The 25,909-nt window shown below is 31.3% G+C and overlaps 1 pseudogene; it reads right to left on the bottom strand.

Annotated features, from left to right (window-relative positions):
- Positions 1-6,874: 6,874 nt before the first annotated feature.
- The window catches only part of LOC149543646 (uncharacterized), a 48,776-nt pseudogene continuing 29,741 nt past the window's right edge, over positions 6,875-25,909 (bottom strand).

Raw genomic sequence — 25,909 nt, 5'->3', positions numbered from 1 at the left:
CATGAATGAAGATCACATACATGTAAAAGTCAGTATGGCTTAAAAATTAAAATTACTCTATTATAAAAATTAACTTTAAATCACATATTTCATAACAAAAAAATGTATACACGTACCGACACTGAAGGAGTCCATGCCTCTACATTCCCCTCCTCTCTCGCATCAGGGTCTGTAGCCTCTGCACGTGCGTCTGGTGTATCCTCGTCTAATACAAAATGATACTCAGGAAGATCACCTATGGGACTTAGGCAAATATTCTTGCATGTAATGCAAGTGTGAGGCACACAAACGTGTGATGAGCTAGCCGATGATGAACTGGCACCAACATCATCAACACGAGGAGGCAAGACTGACCTAGCCTGAGATATCATTAGGCTACTCAGCCTATGAATGGCTCTGATGGTCTGAGAGCTAGCCTTTGCCATAATATCTGGATGCTGCACTCGAGGAGGGGGGGAGATATCAGGGGGGGGACAAAAGTACCAAGTTTCTTCCGCTGGGAAGAGGGTCTATCCTGAGGAGCTCCTAGTCCTAAGCCCATGTTGGGCTTCATGCTCCAATAGTTCACTTTAAGTTTCAACACAAATTCTGCATATAATTTTTTAAGGAAATAAAATGGTATGTCTAAATTGCCATGTGGAGGGATATCAAAGACCATCCACCAATGGTCCCAAAAATTTGCACGTATGGCGTCATTTGTGCACCATTTAATCGATGGTTTGGTTTTTTTTGGGTCAACTGGTATACCCATTTTTTGGGTTAGCAAAAAGGCTTGCCAAATTGTGTTTGGTTATGTTGAGGGCCGCGACCTCATCATAATCCAAACCGTCATCAAACATCTGGTGCATTTCATCACGCTAACGAAGAGCGGCATTTTTTTGGTTTGTAAGAGTTTCAATGTTATCCACTATGGTGTTTAATGTGGATAACATAGGAGCCAATGCAGGTACATTATTGTATGTTCTATGCAAACCTCTCAACTCAGTGAGATTTTCATTTATCAAATCCTCGATTCGAGGAGGGTTTTGAGGAGGTAGAGGATCATTTGGTGGACGGTTTTGTGGGGATACTGGATCATTTGGTGGTGGGTTGCGAGGAATATTATTCCCTGCCTCAGTGTCATCATTTTGATCAGCCATTCCTATTGAATTGCAAAACGTAATATATATTAAAAAAAATCTAAAATTTAACCATTTTTGTCAAAAAAACCCTAGATTCAACTAAAACAAACAAAATCTTGTTAAAATCTATTAAATTTAGGTTAAAAATTAGTCAACGGGGGGGAAGATACCTGATATCTGATATCCGATTTGCTATTTGATATCCGATTTATTATCTGATATCCGATCTGACTGGCCCAAATTCACGTGAAAATAAGGGCCACGGGTCTGTGATTTTGTATTTAATCCATGCACAGGTATCAGATATCCAATATTATAATATATATAATATAACATATATATTACATTTTATATATTTTTATATTATATTTTATACTTATTATATTAATTTATTATATATTATAATATAAAATATTATTATTATACTATATTATTATAATTTATAATATATTTTACTTTTTTATTATATATTATATTATAAGATATTACTTTTTATTATTATATTATATATATATATAATATTACATTACTATATATTATAATATATGAAATATTATATTATATTATTATAATATAATATGTTATTATAATAATATTATAGTATAATAATAATTATAATAATATTATTATTAAATAATAATAATATTATTATAATATAATAGTATGATATATTATTTAATAATATTATTATTATTTTATATCAATAATAATAATATTAAATAATATATCATACTATTATATGATTTTAATTATTAGTCGAATATTGGATTTAAAATTGAATATCCGATATCATATTGGATATCCGATAAGGCTCGGCTTAACCTTCCAGGTTTGGTTCCTGGATAGGTAAAAAAAAGTCAGAGCAGATTTTGAAGCACTTTTAGGCATCTTCAAACTCTTTTTTTTTCACATCGCCACTTTTTGGCACACCATGATCCTGCACATACCCACAAAGTTCAATTATACAAGTAAAGGAGTAGATTGAGGATATCAAATCTTGTAAGAAAAGGAAAAAGTACAGAGTTCAATTATTTATCTTTAGATTGATTTTTTATTGTATTGTCAATTTGTTTATAAGGATCTAGATTGTAGACTAATAATAAGGAGGAACTATTTCATTAGAGAATTTAAATCAATTTCTCCTCTATTTGATGTCGATGTCATATGTTATAAGTGCAATAGTTCTAGATGCATAGGAATTTATAGAGGTAATTTTATGAATCCTCATACAAAAGATAAAAAAAAAAGTTAACATATTTGTTTTTATATTAATGTAACATTGTTTAAGGGAACTAAAATGCTAAACAACCAAAAAGTCTAGAATATAAAACAATAGATAACCCACCACAAGGCCACAAGAAACCATCAATCCAAAAACTATGGAAACATCATACAAACTAGAAAACATTATAAAAAAAAAAGGGATGTGCCATATAGAGTAGCAACACAAAAGTATGGGAGTACCTCGAGGAAACCTATCATGACCCCCTAAAAGAAACTCAACTATTATAAATAATTAAAATAATAAATTTGGTAATGATATAATAATTTATAATATGATTAAGAAATAATCAAATACTATTATGATATCTATTTATAATCATATTTTACAAATAATAATTAAATATCCAAATTATTAATAGCTATATCCTATGATTACATTAAGGCATTGAAGATGGGGACACTAGTACAAGAGAAACCCATCAAATGACATGGATAGAACTAAAGTAAAATAGGAAGTTTGACTATCAAAGGTATAAGAAATATGAAGGGAACTCATTAAGTGAGCACGTGAACTTAGGGCAACAGAACACAAAACATCCCATCAATAAGAAAAGTGACAAACATTAGTAAGGTGGAGGATATAATTAAAGGTGGAAAAAGGATATGAACATAGGAGGAGCATTATGATTTTAATAGATGTAGGATCTTAAAAATAAGTAGAAACCAATAAAAACAAAAAAGTAAAATTGTCAGCATGCATGAAATTCTAAATTCAGTAACCATCTAAAATAGTGGATGAGGCATAAGGAAGTAAGGAAAAATAGGTAGAAAACACGGAGCCTATAAGGAGGACTTAGTAAGTAAATAATAATTGATATAATATGGAATAATAGACTAGGTTTTTCACCATATCATTTGAAACATATTACATGTAAGGAATTTGAATAGCATTTGGGGATTCCTAATGTTAATAAAATCTTAACAAGGAAATGAGATAAAGTGATTTAAAGGGTTGAGTATAGAGAAGCATAATAATAAGGAAAATAATTTTCTTTTATATCTATTTGCTATTTTATAAATTTATAAATTTCTATAAATAAATTTGCATGTTTGTATTGAGGAAGGAGTTTTAAACATATTACAAACATAAATTTGGGAATTAGAAGTGTTTTGACATTAGATCAAAAGAGGGGTCATTTCAAGTGGTATTTGAGCTTTATCTTGCCATATTGCGTGGTAGAGGAAGCTATCTAAAAATATTTCTTAAAAAAAGCTAAATATAGATGGTAAAATTTATGGATCAATGAACAAATTTCCACAACCATATTGTTGACCATTGCACCTATAAAAGAAAGATAAGCTCAACAACATCATAGTAATTACAATAAATAAAGACAAGTTCTTTTTTGAACTAAGAATATATATTTTAAGTTGAATAATATGCATACTATCATTTTTGAATAGTTAAAAAATATTTTCATTGTGAATTAATTTATATTTATGGTGATGCACAAAGCTACTCGAATTAAAAATTATCCACACAAGTGGCATGTCAAAGAATATAGGATGGAGGGTACAATGACTTGAGAAAGATGAAGTATCTTAGATAGAGTAAGGAGACGATTCCTAATATTGGATGTTCTCAATAAGGATCCTCTTGAAGATTATTCTACACTTTGTTAGCATAATGATTGCACCATGCTATGTTGGAGTTAGCAATGAAGTTTTGAGAATGTTCAACCCAAGCAATATCAAGAAATTTGTAAGTTGGACTAATTTGTAAAAATAATAATTAATAATGTAATTTTCATTCTATCACAACAGATATATTAAAAGAGAGTAAAGAAACCCTTTTGTAAATGACTTTCTTATGGAGTCTGCAATCAAGGGAGAACTATTGCATGCCCTATCATAGTACTAGTTAAGAGAAAGTCAATAAGGGAAATTTCAAATATCTTTCCTATGGAGTCTACTATTAAGGAAGAATAATGAAGGCACCCTATCATAATAATAGTTAAGGGAGAACTCTTAAGAAACCATCATATTACTTTGTGATTAAGGGCAAATGGCTAGGGCACCCTATTATAGTACTAGTTAAGGAAAATAAAACTTAATGTACCCTAACACAAATTATTTTCCTACAAAGACAACAAAAGGGAGCACAACTAGGACACCCTATTATAGTACTAGTTAAGGGAAATATGCTAAGGGATTTTTTATGGAGAAGATTAAAAAAGAAAAAGAAAAAAAGAAGCAAGCATCCCACTAAGTAGGCCACATTGTGTAGATACCTAATGAACCTACCATCGAAGCCAAGTGGGACTAAGTTCCAATCTTGGGATTAGTATGGGATTGACTTTGACTACCTTACCATGAATAAATTTTCTTTATTTATTTAAAGATTATATATGTATGTATTGATGTTCACCTTGTGGTTGTAGGTTGCATAAATTAAAAGCATAGCAAAATTTGAAGTATATAATGTGTGTTTACTTCATGTCTTCATGCACTTAATTGTATGTATTTTGTATATCCACATGTTTAACTATGAATATTTTTCTTTTTCTCATGTTGTGCATTATGCTAACCCCTCATGAGAAAGAATTGTATAACAAGCAATCTTAGGAAGGTCAGATTATCATGACCCCCCAAAAGAAACCCAACTATTGTAACTAATTAAAATATTAAATATTAAGTAGTTATATAATAATTTATAATTTTATTTAGAAATAACTAAATAATATTATGGTATCCATTTATAATCATTATTTAACACTAATATTTAAATATCTAAATTATTAATAACTATATCCTATGATTACATACTTAAAAATTTATAATCCACATACTAGCCAAAATATAGTCATTTAAAATGAAATAACAAAAATAAAATAAGGGCTCTATAGAGCTTAAGTCTCTACATTGTGTGAGGAAAGTGAACAAAGAAAAATTAAAGAGGATATACAAACATATTTTCTAAGAGAAAAAAAGTTGATTAAAAAAGTTGTACATAAGTATCAATAGAAGAAATATTAAAAAAAGTTGATTAGAACAAAAGCTAATAGTGATCATCTGTTTGGCTTTTCTCCTTTTTTTTGGTCAGAAATATTCAGAACCTATGAAAAGATTTGGTGGAATCAAGAGTGTTGTTGATCTATCTATTGGGGTAGAAGGAAGAGAGGTAGGAGGAAAACTTGTACACAATGATGACCCTCTAGTTTTTAGAGTAGATTATCTTCTTTGTGCAACCCTATACGTAATAGGTGAGAGTATCTATGGAACTATATGTAAGGTCACTCTAGAGGATCATATTCAAATACAAGTAAAGAGGCTTAGGGAGAGGATTTCCTATAATCTAATGAATTTTGATACTAAAGGAAATGCAGTTGGAAAGATATTGCATTCTAAAATGGTTTTCCTAAGAGATTAAAATACTAAAGATGAATATATATATATATATATTGACTACATGTAAGGTGGAAGCCTTACAACATTCCTTCATGGTAATTCTCTCATTGAAAGTTTTTTTCTTTTACAAATATATTTTCTAAGAGACTATCATGTTTCCCACCCCTTCTAGCTCTTGTACAGGCTTATAATTCTTCTATTATTTCTTATGCTAAAAACATTAGTGTCCTATGATAGGTAATAGATCTATTTGAAATCACATTGCTACAAGATTCTTAATCTATAAAGATTCATCAAATTAAATAACATAAATTATGAAATAATTAGGTGACATTTTACCTCAACACCATCACAATTAACTTTTCACGAGCTATAACAATATCCTACAATTTGAGAGTACACCATTAGAAGGAAAATGTTGGTTATATGAAAATCACATATTGAATTCTTTGGTTTAATACTTTCTATTAATGAAATTTTTGCACCTGATATTTCGACCAAATAATTAATATTTTTAAGGGAGATTTTCATTTCATGGTGTTACTATAAAGGCAAGTCCCATTTTTGTATGTTTTTCAACAATAATATTGTTCCTAACTTTCTATTAGGGTACATTAATTGGCACTAGATGTGTTGAAAGGATTGGAGAATGTACAAATGAATAATATAGTTAACTTGTAAAGAAGAATCTTTGTCACCAAATATATATTATGTATATTGATGTAAATATGAACTATATTCTCTTTAATTTAGTTGCGAGAGCCCTAAACTATGATGCCAAAAAAAATCATACGTCTCACATTTATGTCTTTACAAAGAGTCTTGAGCATGTGATCATAGAGCCTAACATGCATTGGCAAGTGTCCACATCATGTTTGAAGTTGTTCTCCTTAGGCATAGTGTAATGTATTGTTTGATGCAAATGAATGACACTGTAATTAAACACAATTGATTAATGATGGTTATACTTTTTTACTTGGAAATATTTTAAAATTTTAATCATCAATAATTCCACATATTCTTGAAATGCCATCCCTATCTTAAGTTTAAAAAGAAATTGGTTTAAGGAAGAAAATAGTTAACAAAGAGGGCTATAATATGAGTGGTTGATAATTACTAACCTAAAGCAAGGTCAAATTTTCATTTTTCTATTGATTCTTTCCATACCATTGTACAAAACCATAAAATAATCCCACAAGAGACATAGAATTTAAATCTCAAGAAAATTTGACTCTCTAGGCTCTGTGGTATTGCTTAACATTTTTTATTGCATCATCAATATCACTATTTTTGTTAGAGGAAATAATTAATTTACTAATTATTTATTCTATTACTTAAGCTTACTTAGGTAAACACATTTATTAATTATTTGTACTCTAGGAGTTTGTTATAAGTTGTTGACAATATGGGAGTTTCTTCTCTCCTAAGTCATACTTATCCTCTCACATTGTTCGAGGACTTTCCACCTCAAGTGGATGTATGCTTAGTTGCCACACTTATCTCCTAGCATCTTCTAGTTTGTTCTAGAAGATTCTTGGATCTCTTTATAAGCGTGCTCCCTCTTTGTATTTTCATAACACATCACTTTTCATTGTATATTGTAAATACATATTTTCTTGTTTTTCAATATCTTGTGGTCTCTCATGTCCGTTTAGGGTTTTTCCCTTGCTCCATGCTCTTCCTCTCTTTGGCTTCTCTTTGATAGGTTTTCACATGCAAGTGGTCTTGGGCATGTTTGAAGTTGGCTTTCATCAACTCCAACATTGTATCAGAGCCTTTCTACTGCAGCTTCATTGAATAATTTTGAAGTCGTGATTTGAAGTCACAAACCCTAGTTTGTTTGTGCATTTTTTCTTCAAATTAGGGGACCAAAAATTTTTTGAAGCACATTAGGGAAAAATAGACATCACCATTGGATCCAGAAGGCCATTTTTAGTCAAGATTCATATAAAACTTTTCAATTTCTAAGACAGAGCTCCAGGAGGCAATTTTTTTTTGTTTGCAGGGCCTGCCATACGGTCGTACAGATGATTTTTTGTAAGAAAATTTAATAAAAATTATGCACAGAGTGCGCCGCTATGGCACTACCAAATGGCGACCATGGGGTTGCCCCTATCCAACTCCTTTGACGATGTCTCCTCCTGGTTACAGCACCCATTGGCACTTTTTCCAGTGCACCACCGGCGTTCGTAGCCTCCACTGGCATTTCTGCTAGTGCACTGTCGACATCCATAGCTCCTCTACCTTTGGCCACTGTAGTGCCACTCGTGCTCTACCAGTGCCTCTCCAATGCCGATGGTGATACCTAGATCCACCCCCGGCTCCGCTGCCACTCTTTTGAGTGGTGCCTCCAGCTCTGTCCCTACAACACCACCAAACCTCGGCCCGTGCTCCTCCTGTTTCCACCGCTCAGCCAGTGGTTCCCTCCTGTCTGCCACCCAGAGCTTGCATGTCATTTTTGCATAGTCTGCAACATTGTCAACATTTGAGCATCCATTTTGGGGGTGACACGTGGCCTGGGTTCCATGTGGACTCACCATCTAATCCCTACCACATGGGATTTTGCGACGTGGCTGCCACATGGATCTACCACGTGGCATGTCACCTGGCACCTTTTATGTGACAATGGTCATTTAGCTGTCAATTTTAATCTCTCATACTACTAATGTCAGCATGATGTCATCCTAGATTAGCGCCCTCTTGCACCTCTTCTAGGTCCTTTTTGACATACTCTTGAGTTTTTGGCCATAACTTGAGCATACAGATGTATTTTTTTGATCTGAAAGAAGTGTCGAAAAGCTAGTTCTAAGATGAAGATTTAGGTGTAGTTATTTTTAGGTTTTGATGCCTTTTTATAGGCTTTTTATAGTTGAAGTATGAAGTCCTATTTTTAACTCTGACATGCATATCTTTTGAGTCCCATGCCTATTTTTTGAAAACTTTATATTTTTGAAAAATTGGTTTTGTCACCTTTTCAGAAATGCGGTCCATTTTCTTAATTTTTGGCCCATGCTCTTTCTACCATAGTTTTGGTGTTTTTACTATATGGTGGATAGTTTGAGTGTTTTAGGCCCGAGGATCATTTTCCTGGCATGGTTTCCTTAGTTTTAGGCTATACTTTGTTGTTGGAGCTTACTTTTAGTTTTGATCATTGTAGCTATCATTTGAAGAACTTTTGCACTGAGATAAAGTGCCACTCTTGCATTTTGGGGATCATGAACGTTGTTTTGAGTTAGTTGTACATGCCCTATTTTTATAAAGCACCATGGGGGGGATAGTTGTTTATTGTTTTAGGCATTCTCCCTTTGTCAAGTGAGTGTCCCTTCCAGGACATTAGCCCGTGTAGTGTCAGTGTGACCATGTCTTTATAGGTGTTTGTACCTCTCTTCCTCTCTCATCGTTCTTGGTTCGTCTGTAGGAGACATTGGCCCACCTTCTTTGTTGCCTATCATCACACACCATCTACATTAAGGGGGGGTTATGTTGTTTTTCTAATGCATCTATGGTTTGATGTTTCGATAGTGTGAACTACATATTTAGTGGTTGATCCTATGTACAAGGCGATTGCAGTGGCTAGCTACCTATGCATTTCGGTAAGATGGATCATCTACCATATAGACATGCTGAGTTCATGCCTTCTTCTTCCATGGAGGTTCTTCAAATCAGTAGTTTGGTAGATATGTGACTTCTTCATGCTTTAGTGATACTACTTTACATGATCACTCCTTGTACCTAGTTTAGGGGACATTTCCTTACTTGGAGACTTCTTCAGTTCTTCACTAGGTTACCTCTTTTTGGGTGAGGGTTTTTCCCACGTGGTTTTCCCTCTTTCCCCATTTTTAGAGGTTGCATTTTGTTGCATTGTACTTGGGTACCTAACATGGCCTTGTTGCTAGGACCCATTCTGCATTTCATCTTAATTTTGTGAGCTTGAGGCATTTCCCTAAGTTGCACTTAAGGGGGGGTGTTACAGTAAATAATTAATTTACTAATTATTTATTCTATTACTTAAGCTTACTTAGGTAAATTCATTTATTAATTAGTTGTAGTCTAGGATTTTTTTATAAGTTTTTGACAATACAGGAGTTTTTTCTCTCCTAAGTCATACTTATCCTCTCACATTGTTCGAGGACTTTCGACCTCAAGTGGATGTATGCTTATTTATCACACTTATCTCCTAGCATCTTCTAGCTTGTTCTAAAAGATTCCTAGAGCTCTCTATAAGTGGGTTGCCTCTTTGTATTTTCATAACACATCACTTTTCATTGTATATTGTAAATACATATTTTGTTTTGTTTCAATATCTTGTCGTCTCTCATGTCCATTTAGGGTTTTTCCCTTGCTCCATGTTCTTCCTCTCCTTGGATTCTCTTTGATAGGTTTTCGCATGCAGGTGATCTTGGGCATCTTTAGAGTTGGCTTTCATCAACTCCAACAATTTTAAGTAATGAAGGTAATTAAGGCAGCCTTCAACTCCTTCAACTTCATATCAAATTTTTTCTTTGCCTTGTACACAACAAGAGCTCTAAGATCCCACTTTCTATCATAATGAATAATATGGATAAATAAAGGTTAGCTTTCAAAGTTCAAATGTTAAGTAAACATAATCGTCTATAGTGCCAAATACTTTCCTACCTAAAGTGATCTACAAAGGCCTCAATAGTACACTTCTACACTAGGAAAAATTCAAGGATATTATCTTCCACTTTCCCTCTCTCTAGTAATCCTATGAGATCATCAAGACTTGTATCCACTAAGTACTCCTTGAAAAACACTACAATAGAAGAAAGTACAGTGCCTTTAGCAACAAGATTATCTTTACAAAGAGGTTTAAAAATAGTTTCTAGTGGTAGTATTGAAATTTTCAAAGAGAAAGTGAGTGCACTAAAAAATGTAAGCTTCTTTCATTCATGTTCTTGGAACATTTCAAGTTGACTACAAGAAATTTTGCATAACATTTTCAAGATTCTTGATAAGAAAACATCTCCTGCATAGTATCTTTTGTATGGAAATAATCGATGGAAAAATATTCTTCCTTGAAGATTCACAATTAAAAATAGAAAAGGTATGTCAATTACATTCTTCAAGATTTATTGTACCAAATTGTGTGCAACCTCTTGTGAAGACCACCTAAAAAATATTCATACTATGAACAAGGATACATTATTTATCCCAATGAGCCATATATTGTTGGCACGAACCTATTGGTCTTAACCATCTTTTGTAATCCAACTATTTACTAAAAAGGAAGCTATCCATGATAAACATGTTCTTAGTGTTTCAACTATCCAACATTAATATTGAAACTGACTCCTATTATAGATTTATGATGAATTTTCTTATAAAATAATAGAGTGAGATTTTGTTTAGCAGAGCCCTTATTTGAGTTTCTTATTTGTTTATGTCTCCTCTATGCTTACTTTTTAACTTGGTATCATAGTAATTTAGTGTATTTAACTTGGCATTAGAGAAATTAGTGTTTCTGATCTAGTATGAAAGCGAAAGATGGTAATGGAGTATTTCAAAGGTAGAAGATCCATTTTTATTTGCAATTTGCAAAAGTTCCTATGATAATAATAGTGTATGCAGCTTTGTTGTAGAAGTTTACAAATATGAAAAATGTCAAATTGATGATGAAGAGTATCTAGAGGCAGATTCTTAGAACTTGTGGAGGAAATTAGAAGAAGTCTTGAAGTGATTAACAATTGTTTTTATGTAGTGGTACATCATATTTTGTGTTCGATCAATATTGTGTTCTCACTTCACTCCAATAGAATGAACCAATTTGGAGAAGGTGTCAAAGAATCTAAGAAACATGGGCTTTGAAATGTGCATTGCAAGGTGGGTAAAAATAATTAAAGTGAGAGATTGCAAGTCTACTATAAAAATGAGAGAAGTTGTGAAAAGAAAGAAACTAAAGTTGAACTATGTTTGAGTTAGCATTGTGTGAAGTTGTCTGTGAGAGACTATTGGTCTAAACAACATTTGTGTGCAAGTGGGAGTACTAGAGAGTGCATACACAATTCTTGTGATAGAAAAAGATCTTAAAACACTACAAAGTGAATGAAGATAAAAGTTAAGGTTGAATTTGTTTGAGATATTTGATTCATTGTTTAATCATTATGAAAATGGTGAGCTTCAAATAAGTTAATTAGATGTAATGCCCACCCATAGTTTGCTTTATATTATATATGTTGAACTCTTTTAGGCCTATTTTATACATGTGTTAGTTTCAAAGGTTTATGGTATGATGTTATTTCATGACTTCAAAATATTATTTATGATTACATAGTTTATTATATTTCATGTGTTGTCTAATGATTATGATTACTTACATGTTAATGTTGCTTTAATGATTCTTAGTTGTTAAATGTGATTGCTTTCATAATGATGTCAAATGATATGTCTTTAATGATGATTTATTTACATTCATAGTAATGCATAGTTATATTTGAGCCTTTGATGTGTTAACTTAGATTCATTTTGGTACTTACCCCATACTTGCATGTGTATGGTGCACATGTCTATTTTACTTTTCTATCTTACATGTCTAATATGGCTAGGGGAGGGAGTCATAGTCACCTACTATTCGAGATCTACATGATGTACCACTCCCCACCATTGCTTGTCTAGCTTAGTTATATATTTGCACATGTTCATGGTCATCTTTTATGCAGGTTTTAGGTATTGGGCATCAACTTCTCTAAATTGTTAGGATGAGCTTACCCTATCACAATAACTCAATGGTAAGAATGGGAAGATAATGATCAAGTCTAATCCCAAGTATAACCTAAAAACTTGTCCTAGAAGGAGGATTCATTTAACTCTCTACCAATTTTTAAACATGCAAGTTTGTCTTTGTATGTGTTGTTTGAGTTTGGGTTTTGAATGGTTTTGCTTATGTGGATTTTACTTTGTTATTTATTTGGTAAAATGTTTAATTGTGATATTTAGATCAATCACATAATATCAAAATTATTAAATATGATTTAAATAAATGAAAGAAGTATAATATCACTTGATATTTAATTAATTACATACTTATTCTTTTATTTAAAAAACTTGATTTAAAAGGTCTAAATGTGAATGTTGGAAAAAAGTTAAATTAAAATATTAAAGACTAAATATTGATTTATCATGAATATTTAATCAATGATAATAAAATTATAGTTGCACATAATTAGTGGGCTTTAATTATTATTAATGATTAAACCAATTATATGCAATTTAATTACACATTAATTGATAAAATTAAAATAAGATTTTTGAGTGGGGAATAAGTTATTTAATTTAAATTTTATTTTATTATAAAATGATAAACCTATTTTGTGAAAGAAATTATATCAATGAAGAATATTTATCTATTTATTATTAAAAGAAAGGACAAAAAAATAAAGAAAGAAATTATGTATCTATTTTCTTAAAAAAAAGTAAAGTGATTTTATTGATTTTTGAAATATAATAAAACAAAGGAAAACTATTATTTTGTTTTAGTTGAGTTACATTCTTTTGTAAGTTTACTCATTTTAGAAACTTTAGTTTGATTTGTTATATTTATTTATTTTTCTTTATTAAAAGGTCATTCTAGTAATTTTCACTGGGAAGATTTTTGAAGAACAATCAAATAATTTAGAACAAAGATTTTGGAAGACAAGTTATAGGTAATGCATTAATATTTTGAAGTAAAAGTTTTTTTTCAAGCTTGGAAGTGAAGTCTACAATTGGGTTTTCTTCTTCTTCTTAACAAATCAACTTGGAGTTTGTAGGTAGGGGTTTTCAAATCTCTTTTCAAATTCTATTAGAAAGATTGCATTCTCAGTGTATCCTTTATTATGAATAAATTTGTTTGCAGTTACTTCTGTGTCAGATTGAGGGTTTGAAACATGCAATTTTGCTATAAATTTTATGCAATAAATTTTATAAAAAATATAATGATACTTTTAGACACCCATTTTGATTTTATTTAGCATATATATAAATCATAACTGATTGTTTTATACATACATTGTTAAATATTGACTGTCATGCTAAAACTAGGCATATTTGGGCTTGATTTTTCAATTAGAGACACACAAACTCACTCACAAAATTTGGAAAATATATAGCTAGGAAAATATCTTCTTTCTTATTGTAAATAAGTCTATTATGAGTAATTTTCTTTATTTTCATGAAGATCCAATAGTTCAAACAAAAATTAATGTCTTTCTTGTTAACTGGTAACCTTCAAATATGAATAGTCCTTCTAGGAAGATTCATATTTTACACCATTCAAATGAAATTTTCTTTAGGACTAGTAACGATGAAATATATGTGAAATTAAATTATCTTCGCATTGATATAGATTGTAGATCCATATCATTCCATATGAGATTATAACATTTAAATTACTAACTTATTTAGATAGAGAAAATGCATTAAAAAATCATTATTATGAAATTCAAAAATGTTTTATCTTTATTGTTAAATATTATTGATTTAGAAGTAATAATAATTAATTATAAAATCATTAGATAATTAATATACTGAATTTATCTACACTTACATAACCTTTATTTAATCAAATAAAACTTTTGGAAACAACCTATTCCAAATCATTCGGTGGAACCTTGCATTATTTGATGTGTGCTTATTTGAGGTTTTTCAGTATTTGTATTATGATGGGTTGTGGAAATTTTAATATGATATTTTATTTTGTGATGGCTTTTGTGTGAACTATTCATCTAGCCAAACTAGGATGTGCACTGGAGACATCTTTTAAAATTTCATTTTTGATGGTTATTTGAATAAATGTCAAGATGTAGTTTATGATTCAAAATTGAGGCTTATGTTTATGAGATTTATTTGGTGAGAATATACAATGGCTTGATTTTTAAGAATGAAATTATTTTTGGGTTTCCTTTTAAGGAACTGAGTTCTATCATTATGGGTGTTGTGGTATGGGACACAATTGTGGTTTATGTCATTAGGGAAGGTTCTCTAGATACATGTCTTTTGGAGTGGATTGAAATAGGGGTCTAGGACCTAGAGTGGTTAGTACCAAGGTAAGATATTGTAAGTTGTGTAATAAGTGATAACATAGTAATTAAAATATCTCACCTAGAGCTTTTCCTTGAGATACATTAAAAATATAAGTTAGAGATGTGCCTCACCCATGCCTTGAGTGCTTGTAGAGGCTAAGGATGCGAATTGGATGATACCTAGTGAGAGGTATTAGTAGTTTTCCTTAGCTAAATGAGAGGGTATTCTAGTTCCCCATGTGTCACATTGAGGGTTGGGGGTCCAGGGTGATTAGTCCAATGTAACTCAATGCTTGAGGGTCCAGGGTCTAATGAGAGACTATTCTAGCGTAACTCAACTCTTGAGGGTCTAGGGTCTAATAAAAGACTAGACCAGGGTAACTCAAGTAGTTTGACCATGTGATGACACTCCCTAGTATGTAGCCTAAGTATCCTATGTAGATTTTTTATTTGCCCCTAATGGTGCAGTTATTGATGTTGTAGTTATTGTTGGTGTTTACTTTCATTGATGGTGATTGGTGATTCATGGTAATTGGACTTTTGACATGTGTCTTTTAAATTGAGGTGGATATGTTTTTTTGACTTTATCTCGTGATTTAGGTACTTGATATATAAGTTTGGTATATGTATGTTGACTTGTTATGTGGTGTTGGTATTGGATGAGAATTCTTTCAACTTTGGTTATCTTTTCTTCTTGAGTAGTTTGTGTTACCCTTGAGGTAGATTTGGCTATTAGGATTCCTTGCCTAGGAATATTTTATGGATTGATTAGTTGTATGTGGATCATTCATTATCTTTCCTACACAGTGGGAGTGGAAGCCTAACTACGTAACCATGTGATTAGGAGGTAGTGACGTCTTACAATTTGGGTCCCCACCATATTGACATATGTTGTGAAGTGGATATGTTTTTGGGACTTTATCTCGTGATTTAGGTACTTGATATATAAGTTTGGTATATGTATGTTGACTTGTTATGTGGTGTTGGTATTGGATGATAATTCTTTCAACTTTGGTTATCTTTTCTTCTTGAGTAGTTTATGTTACCCTTGAGGTAGATTTGGCTATTAGGATTCCTTGCCTAGGAAAATTTTATGGATAGATTAGTTGTATGTGGACCATTCATTATCTTTCCTACACAGTGGGAGTGGAAGCCTAACTACGTAACCATGTGATTAGGAGGTAGTGACATCTTACCATTTGGCTCCCCCCCATATTTACATATTTTGGAAGCTCGATGATGTAGTTGTACCTTTACCATTCTTATCCCTACCTTGGAGACTTCTATTCAATTTATGTATTTATATGTTATCACGTATCTTGTATTTTGACATGTGTAGTGGATTCTATATTCCATTTGATATATTTCATTTTATCAATTGTATTCATGCATTTTCTTATAAGATTAATACATTATATTTTATTAAATATGGATATTGCACTTAAGACATAAATAATTAATTAAAAAAAATTTAAACGTGACTCAATATGATGGAACCCTTGAGGAATGAACTCTATATTATAATTGAATGTGAAAATGTTATGGTTGTGTATATTGCTTCCACATTGTTACTTTTATTTTGTATAATTTCTTTTTTATAAAAGTAGTCCGGTAAAATTTGTAACATATTAGTTGTATTTCTTTTGGGTTCTTGAGTGGGGGTGCTATATCAGATGTATTTGTAATACCTTTATAAAGGTTGTGAATGGATCATGTATGAGTATCTCAAGAATTATAGATATTAGTTGCAAAAGTTAGTTGAGATTGTGTTACCTAGGTTTTTAGAACCCTAAGTATTCCCCTCCCACTCAACTATGTGAGAAATTAAAAAGAGATTTTAAATTATTTTGCATTCATATAATATTTAATTCTTCAAAGAAGTTAAATATTAAAACACAAAGTAATTAGGTATTAAATTACTATATAAAATTAATTTCTCACCTATTTCATTCTAGAAAGAATTAATTATTATTTCAACATATGAATGCCCATAAAAAAATATAAAAGACAAGTGGGCAAGTTGATAGATAAAAAATAAATTAATTCTTTGAGAATTAATATTATTGTAGAGTGCAAAAGAAATATTGCACTTAATCATAGGAATGGAAGTTGGGAACATAAGCAAAAGGATAAAATGAAAACTGGTTCAGTAAAAGGAAGTTGGGGCTAGTTGAACATTTTGTAGGGGAATTATTTAATGGGTGAAAAATAATTGTAACTATTTCTTCTTGGGTTGGGAAATGTCTATACATTTTTCAAGAAAGGGGAAGGCATTTTGAGTTGGAAGTTTTGTAATATGGGAAAGTAGAGATTTATTTTGTTTTACCATAATTTGATTTGATTTGCAAGAATAGGGTAATCTTATGGTTATGCTATTATGTATTTGAGATGTAGGAACTTTATATGTTAGATTTTGGAGTCTAGATATGAATTTCTTAGACTAATGTTGATTATCTAGTCAGTTTTATCATATCTAAGATACATTTCTTGTATCATCATTTATTGTTTGTAAAATGAAGAAATCTTCCTTCCATTTTCTCTGTAATAAAAAAGATTGATCAAGAAGTCTTGTGGCTACTTGTTTGTCTTTCTTCTTCTATACAATTTATAAATCTTGAAATTGCATTCATTTCATTTCTATGGATGGATATCAGTAAACCTTAGTACGTTCTAGGTTAAAGGTATATCCTATCATTAAATTCATTGTAAATCTATAAATGAGGGAGTTGGACCTCTTAATTTAGAGGATGGTTATCAATTAGTGATAACTAATACAACTGTTAGTGTGTTTTGTTCTTCCTAATTTGACATATTGAGTCACTATACACATTTCTTTTTGAAGGAAAAATCTATTCACTAATAGTTTTGGCAACTCTATTGGAGAAGAAAGAAAAGTTCCAGTGCTTTCCTCTCCTTAGATATTTGAAGGTACCTCCTTGGTGAAATAAGTCTAATATTGTGGCTTTGGTTGTATCATAGCCATGGGGGGCACAGGTTGGGCTATTTCCTTTTTCTCAATACTCACCTAAAATCTCAATAGAATATCTCTTAAAGTTTTTTGGTGATGCATATCAAGACCTTGATGATCACATTAAAGAAACTAAAGTCACTTGTGCTATTCTTGGTGTGCAGGAAGAGAACATATTTGTAAGACTATTTGTAGGGAGTCTCATTGGGATCATTGCTAATTGGTTTCAAAATTTGCATAATGGTTGTATCACTTGCTAGAGTGACCTTGAGGTAAAATTTGTCCAGAGATTTAAGCCCATAGTTGACATTGCTGAGTTATTATTATATTTCTTTCAAATTCAAAAGAAGGAGATTGAACCTATTAGATATTTTGTAGATAGGTTCAATAGGTGTGCTAGTAAAATTCACCAAAATACCCAACCAAATGAAAATAATCAATTGTGTATTTTTATTTTTTCTTTACAAAATGAAATCAAGTTTTTGATAAAGTGCCAGAGACTACAAACATTGCATGATCCACAAAGGGAGGCTATTAGTTTAGATGATGACATGTTTCTAAGTGGAATGAAGTGTAAATAAATTGCACAAGTAGGATTTTTTCTCTGTGAGCAACATAATTATATAAAGGAAAAACCTAAATAGAAAAGGCTCATTCTCAAAGCAATAAAATCAACACCTCCTATTTATCAAAGTCTAACAATTTTCAATGATAAAGATCTCCTAATCCCTCTCATGATTGAAAGCATTCCCTATAATGTAGCTAGAGCCTACCATCTACATGTTGATTATGATGATGAATACACCTCATAGTCAATTGACTCAATGATTGGCCTTGATATACCTCCTATTGAACAAATCCTAGTGGGTGAAAGATCAATTGAAAACTTATTAGGAGAGTTTCAAACTTCAGAATTTGATTCTTTGATATTTGGGACTGCTAATCCTATTTGATCAAATAATGTTGTTCATGAAGATATGAAGGATAAAAATACACAAGAAAAGATTGATGTTGAATACTCTTCTAAAATTATGGTTGATCACACAATGCAATATCTATCAACATGCTTCAATGACTCTTCCTATGAACATGAAGTTGATTATGAATTATTCTTATTTGATCTCTTGGAGACTAATGAAGTATTACTATGGCCTAAAGCACCAAATGATGGACAAGAAGTAGAAAAAGATTCATGCATTTTTTAGCCCCTTGTAGATCTTTTCCCCTCTCTTCCTTTGGAGGAATTGATGTAGTCAATTAAAATGGAAAAATCACATGAGAGATCCAAAAATCAAAGGACTCAAGGTATAGAAAAAGTAGTTGACATTCCATCTATCTTTTTAAAAGATGACATTGATTTGAAAAATGTGGAAGAAAATCATGAATCTATATTTGTTTTGCGTCCTGTGCATTCATTTTCCATACATGAGTTAAAGATCACATTGACCATGTTGCTCACTCATGTGCAAAACATTCTTCCATTCTACCAAGAATTGATTTAGAAAGGCTAATACTTTTTCCATCCTATAAATGGTCACATTTATTTTTTAGGGTTTCCCCCTCTCCATTGTAAATAAATTTTTTTTGGCTTGACTAATTTTTTTTTGTTTTCTTTGTGGTTTCAATAAAGGCTTTGAAATCTTTGAGCCTTCCCCCTTCCTTGAGGTAATGCATACTCTAAGGAGTTTCAAGAAATAAAGGGCCTCCCATTGATTGGTCATATCCCATGCTCATCTACTATCACTGTCCAAATGGGTTATACCATGTGATTTGAAAGAAACTTCAAAACTTTATTAGGCCATATGAAAGTTTTTTTTAAGGAATGGGATATTTTTCAAAAGGTGGAGTTTTCTGATACTCATATGTATGAATGCTGTACTTTTCTAAATTTGCATCAAGTGGTGCTTGGGATTTTTCAAATATTTAGGGCTAGAGGTCCCAATTATAAAGTTATATTTAACTTTTATGATTGTTCATTAGTTTGTCATGGCTCCATTTTAGAATAATAGGCATAAGATTCTAACCACTGCGCTTTTTGGGGGCCAAAAATTTAATTCATCATGAGTCACCTTTTGTGCAAAGATTATTTAGAATAATAAGAGATGACACTATGGATGCATATGTGCTTTTGATTATAAAAGAGGTTTCAAGTAACCCCTTGTATGTATAACATAGTCATGGGTTAAAAAATCAATTCAATCGCATATAGTTACTAAATGACATATATCAATTCAATGGGAACCATATTTGGAAAGCCAATCTATAGAATCAGAGTGCACTACAAGTAGATAATATTCTTCAAAGGAGTCTACCATTAAGTTTTGGCTATTTGAACTCAATTGTGAGCACTAGTTGGAGTGAAATTTCAAATAAAATAAATATATCTATTTATCTCAGATGGTAACTAGGTCAAAATAAAACACAACATGGGATAAATACAAAGTTCACGGAATATATAATAATAAATATTACAGACATGCATAGGAAGGAGATGAAACAAATTTCAAACTAGCTACCTTGCCATCATGTCAAATTAGAGGATTATCAAAATAACTATAATGGACAGATAATACTCTAAACTATTCAATAATATTATTTCCCATGATCATATTGGTGCCTAAAACTCTTGATGTCATGAACCCCAGTCAACATAATGATGCAAAATTTAGGGACAAAAAGTTTGAAAGGTCAAAGTATACAAATGAACATAGCCATGTGCAAATGGCTATGTGAAATTTGATGAGTTTGTAGAAAGGAAAAAAGAAGAAAGAAAAAAGGAACTAGAAGACTATAGGAGATTTTTTTCATTGAACTTGATATAGTTCCAGACACACTTGTCTATTAGGAATCTTCCACTCTTGAGTCGTTAGTAATCATGTTATAGGAAGTTCAAACCAAGCTACAGGAACCTGAGTCACATTCCGATGCTATTGAGCCAATGCCTTTCAAGTCTAAAGCACTTGAGTAGTAGATAGAATAGCCAGAACTTAAATTTGAAGTGCAAGGGGATGAAAATGTAAGACATTCAAAAGGCAAGGAACCTATATTAGACAAGTATGTCAACAGACATCATACACTAGATCAGATCATTGGAGACAAATTTGAATACAAGAAGTAAGTTGAAAGGTACTTGTTTACTTGCTAATTTAGAATGTAGAAGTGTCAAAGATGCATTAGAAAATGAAAGTTGGATTGACGCTATGAATGAAGAAATAGAACAAATAGAGGAAAACAAAACATGGAATCTTGTAGCTAGGCCTAAAGACAAAAATGTGATTGGAACTAAGTGGGTTTTTAGAAATAAGTTGAATGAAGATGGTAAGGTATCAAGGAACAAAGCTAGACTGGTATGAAAAGGGTACTCTCAAGAAGAAGGAATAGATTATAGAGAGACTTTTCCTCCTATTGCAAGATTGGAAGTTGTCAGGACCCTACTTGCATATGTTGCATACAAAATATTTAAGGTTTATCAGATGGATGTCAAGTTAGCATTTCTCAATGGTATACTAAATGAAGAAATATATTAATGAACAACCTAAAGGTTTTTTTGATCTAGACAAGAAGGACATCGTCTAAAAATTACACAAAGCATTGTATGGTCTGAAACAAGCCCCTAGAGAATGGTATCAAAGATTGGATAACTATCTTATTCAGATTGGTTTTTAGAGAACTAATGATAACAACAGCTTGTATATCAAGGATGGACTAGATAATAAGATTTTTTTGGCATAAATATTTGTGGATGATACTTTGTTCATAGGGAATGATGATCTTTGCAAATAATTTTTAGAACAAATGAACAACGAATTTGAAATGTCAATGTTTGGTGAGATCAATTTCTTTATTGGTCTTCAATTTTAGTAGAGTAAGAATGGCATCTATATCACTCAATCTAAATACATCAAGGAGATACTGAAAAAGTTTTGTATGGAAGGCTACAAACTAGTTGGGACTCCTATGTATATTGGACTGAAACTTACCAAGGATGATGAATCAAAGGAGGTAGATCAAACATTGTACAAATCTATGATTGGAAAGTTGTAGTATGTAGTGCATACAATGCTAGATATTGCCCTTGTAGTCAGTATTATAGCAATATTTTTAGTAAAGACAAGAGAAAATCACATGATGGCAATCAAAAGGATCACGAGATACTTAAAAGGCACTGAAGATTATGGATTATGGTACAAATTTGGAGGTAATCTAGATTTGAAAGTGTTTATTGATGTAGATTGGCCAAGAAACATTGATGATAGAAAGAGTACAAGTGGAGGAGCTTTCTTTCTTGGAAAGAGGTTGGTTTCTTGGACAAGTAAAAAATAAAATTGTACATCCCAATCTACAGTTGAAGCAGAGTATGTTGCAGCAGTAGTAAACTATTCTAATATTATTTGGTTCAAATAATTATTGGAAGGTATGAAGGAAGAAATCAAAGAACCTATTTTTATGTTTTGTGACAATAAAAGTGCAATTAATAAATCTAAACATCTAGTGATGCATTCAAAAATCTAGCACATTGCAATAAAGTATCACTTTGTCAGAGAATTGGTGTAGGATAAGGAGATCAGACCGGAATATGTCAATACAAAGGAACAAATTGCTGATGTATTCATGAAGCCTTTACCTAAGGATGCACTCTTGCATCTAAGTGGTAAGTAAGGGGTCATTCCCCTATCTAAAGCTCACTAAAATAAAGTTTTAGTGATGCATCAACAAGTACCAAGTTGAAGATCTTTCAGTTGATGTAGTACAGTCATAAGAATATTGCATATGAATCAATACATAAGGTATGTTGTTCTTCATTTGGTTTGTGTTGTCTTTGGCATGTGTTGTCAAAGAGGGAGAGTGTACTATCATATCTTTTTGAATTTTGAATTTGCTTGTGAAGAGTTTGATGTTTGCAAAGAAATTATGTAATTTCTTCATAGAGGGAGATTTTTGTATTTGAGAATTTTGTGGAATGAAATGTAAAAGGGAGAAACATTCTGTTAGAAAAAGACTTGTTCTCAAATTTCATTCTGATATGATATGTTGTGTTGCCATCAATGCTAAAGACGGAGATTATTAGATATAATTAATCAATTATGTGTTGTCTTTGATGTTACACAAATGTCATATCAGTTATTAGACAGAGTCTACTAAGTTCAAAAAGTTAGCAAAGTGAATTACAGAGTCTACCAAGCTCACTTGGGTGCTGAAGGATTTTATGGCAAAAGGCAGTTTCTACCGAGCTCACAAGGTCAATGAAGGAAAGTTAGTTCTTACCGAGTTCACTCAGTCTCCAAAGGATTTTGTAGAGTTTACAATTTTTACCAAGCTTTTCTTGGTTAACACTAGAAATCATTTTTGGAGCAGTATCTACTGAGCAAGGTCAACCAATGAAGGATTTCATTGTTTTGGGAAATAAAGTTAATGAGCTAACTTGACAATTTGTAATGTATAAATAAAAGGTCAAGTTGTGAATTCAAATGTATGAATGAGTAATGAGCGAGTATGAAAATGAGATAATTATGTGAAGAGGAAGGTGTGAGAAAATTTTGAAGATAGATCAGATGTCCTTCAGGAGGAACAAAATTGTATTCGATCAGTGAGGATCTATTGAAGCAGAACAAAGATCTGTAACAACAAAGTTTAGTTGCATCTCATTTAGGTCACTTCATTGTTACTTTTTCATCATTGTAGAAATGATTTGTGAATCTCTTAATAGAGTTGGTTTAATAGCCATTTTGTAAATCCTCTAACAAGGTGGACAGTTCTATTGAATTGTTCGAAAGTCCTCTAGAAAGGCCACTTCTAGCAAGGTGATTAAATCCTCTAACACAGTCACACCTAACAGTCTATTTTGTAACCTTTAATAGGGTTGGCTCCTAATAGTGCTCACTTTAGAAGAGTGAAAATTGGTAGCTAGTTACTTGGTGGTTTTTCCCATATTGGGTTTCCACGTTAAATCGAGTGTCTCTTCTATTCATGTTATTTTCTTTTGCATGCATGTTAATGATTCTAAATTCTTAAAGATCAGTACCATGTTAATCTACCGAGTTACAATATTTTTTTTTGTGGCTATCCAGTGATAATAGTAATTAGTTATTTAAGACATCTAAGGGATCTGTGGATTTTTTTTTGTGGTAACTAATTCAAACCCCTCTCAGTTACTCCATTGATATTTTTGACACACATTCCAAAGTTATCATATCTACCTAATAAACTACATTCTTAGGATTTCTTATTTGAATTATCCCTACCTACATTAGATTTATCACTATTTATATATTTTGGAAGATAATTATATATATATATATATATTCACTTTTTATATCACAATATATAGTTTAATTGTAATTCAACAACATTTAAAATTAGACTCTTACTATTTAGAATGGGTTATAGAGATCTTAAAACAAACTAAACATTGACACTCTCATAAATCTATCTTTATTTCTTTAGAGACTTTGAATCAATTCAAAGCATGAGTGAAGTCATAATTCATCTATCATTTACGTTTAAATAGAAGCTCCTTTAATCTTTTTATTAACCTTTATAGATTTAATATTTTTATACATAAACTCTAGAAACTTTGTTAAAAAAATTTATTGATCAATCACATATATATCTAAAGATTTATTAGTGAACTTGATATGTGTTTGCACGAGCTAGAATTTCCTCTACAAATTTAATCTCCTTCATTAGGATTTTAGAACTTATTGATAAATATGAGTTTGAGCTACTACTTTAAAAACATATTTGGTCCAACAACATTCTTAAAATCTACACACTAAATCAATCATCTTATCAATGGAGTTCTTTACTTGTGAATGTAAATTATATAAAATAAGCCAAAGCTATAACCAATAGACTCATAACTCATGGAACACTCAACTTAATTATTCTTACATAAGGTCTTCACTAATGGGAAACTACCTTTTCACATGCATTCATAGTGAGGGATTTAAAATGAGTAAAATTGGGGTATGATATTACCTATATTATGGGAGGTCATTGGGATGAGGAGTGGAGAGGAAGGGAATGGTGTTTTCTCTAATATTTTTAAACACATACACAAGATGATGCTAAAATAATGTGGTGTGATTGATCAATTCAAAGATGTGAGGGTGTGATTCAATATGATAATGATGGTAGCAAGATGTTAGCTACTATGGAAGTGTTCTCAAAATCATAATTAGGATAGTAGGCAAAGAACCATTAATATTCAATGATGGGAATAGATTTTATTTCATATAAGTCACTATGAAAATAAATGATTAAAAAAATTAAATGGCTAGTAATGATGAGTATGTAAGGATTGTATGAAAAATAATGAGAATTGGGATATTAATAGGTTATTAGAAATGAATCAAGCTAATTGATATAATGTTGACTATATATAAGACTTTGTGATTATGTTCTACAATGAATGTGTACATGATGAATAAATTATGTTAATGCAAAATACTATTGGAAGGATGCCCCTAATAATCTTTTCTTTTCATTATACTCAATTATTCAATAAAGGCTATCAAAAAAGTGAGGAGAAAAAAATGCAACAAAAATAATATGCAGAATATAAACAATAATTAAAATAATGTGCTTCTCTTATACTAATCTTATTGTAGCAAGACAATGGAATCACTTTGATATAGGTTAGAGCCAAATGATTTTACATACTACAACAAGAATTAAAAACATGTTAGCTAAAAAGAAATGCACTATTTCTCACTAGATCCACATGTTCTCAATGGTCTTAGACAACAACATCATAAGATGAGACATCGTGTTACCAAAGAAAAATCCAAAAATAGAAATCAAGTTACCAAGCCCCAATCATCTCTATAATTGAAGACATCTTACAAAATCACAACTTCTCTCATTAAAGATGTTCTAGAGAAATGTTTTTAGGAGGATCCAAGGTATAGAATAAATATTAAATCATAAAAAGAGTGTAATAGTTTTCCCCTTCTTAAATTTTTTCTTTACTTTTATGGAGTCAGATTAAATAGTTAAAATATAAGAGTTGTAAATAAGAAAAAAATAGTCACACCATATTTTCATTATTATTGCTTATTTTGGGTCATGTGGGCACAAAAATTGGTCCTAAGGACTATATTTTAGAAATAAGATGATTTAGATTATATAATTTAACTGAAAATCACAAGTGGCTTGAAATATATTATTGC

The sequence above is a fragment of the Cupressus sempervirens genome, chromosome 8, assembly GCF_028749045.1.
Source record: "Cupressus sempervirens isolate cs-2001-9-10 chromosome 8, ASM2874904v1, whole genome shotgun sequence".
NCBI classification, from domain to species: domain Eukaryota; kingdom Viridiplantae; phylum Streptophyta; class Pinopsida; order Cupressales; family Cupressaceae; genus Cupressus; species Cupressus sempervirens.
Note: the sequence above shows the minus strand (reverse complement) of the source record. Positions and strands in the feature narration are given on the sequence as shown.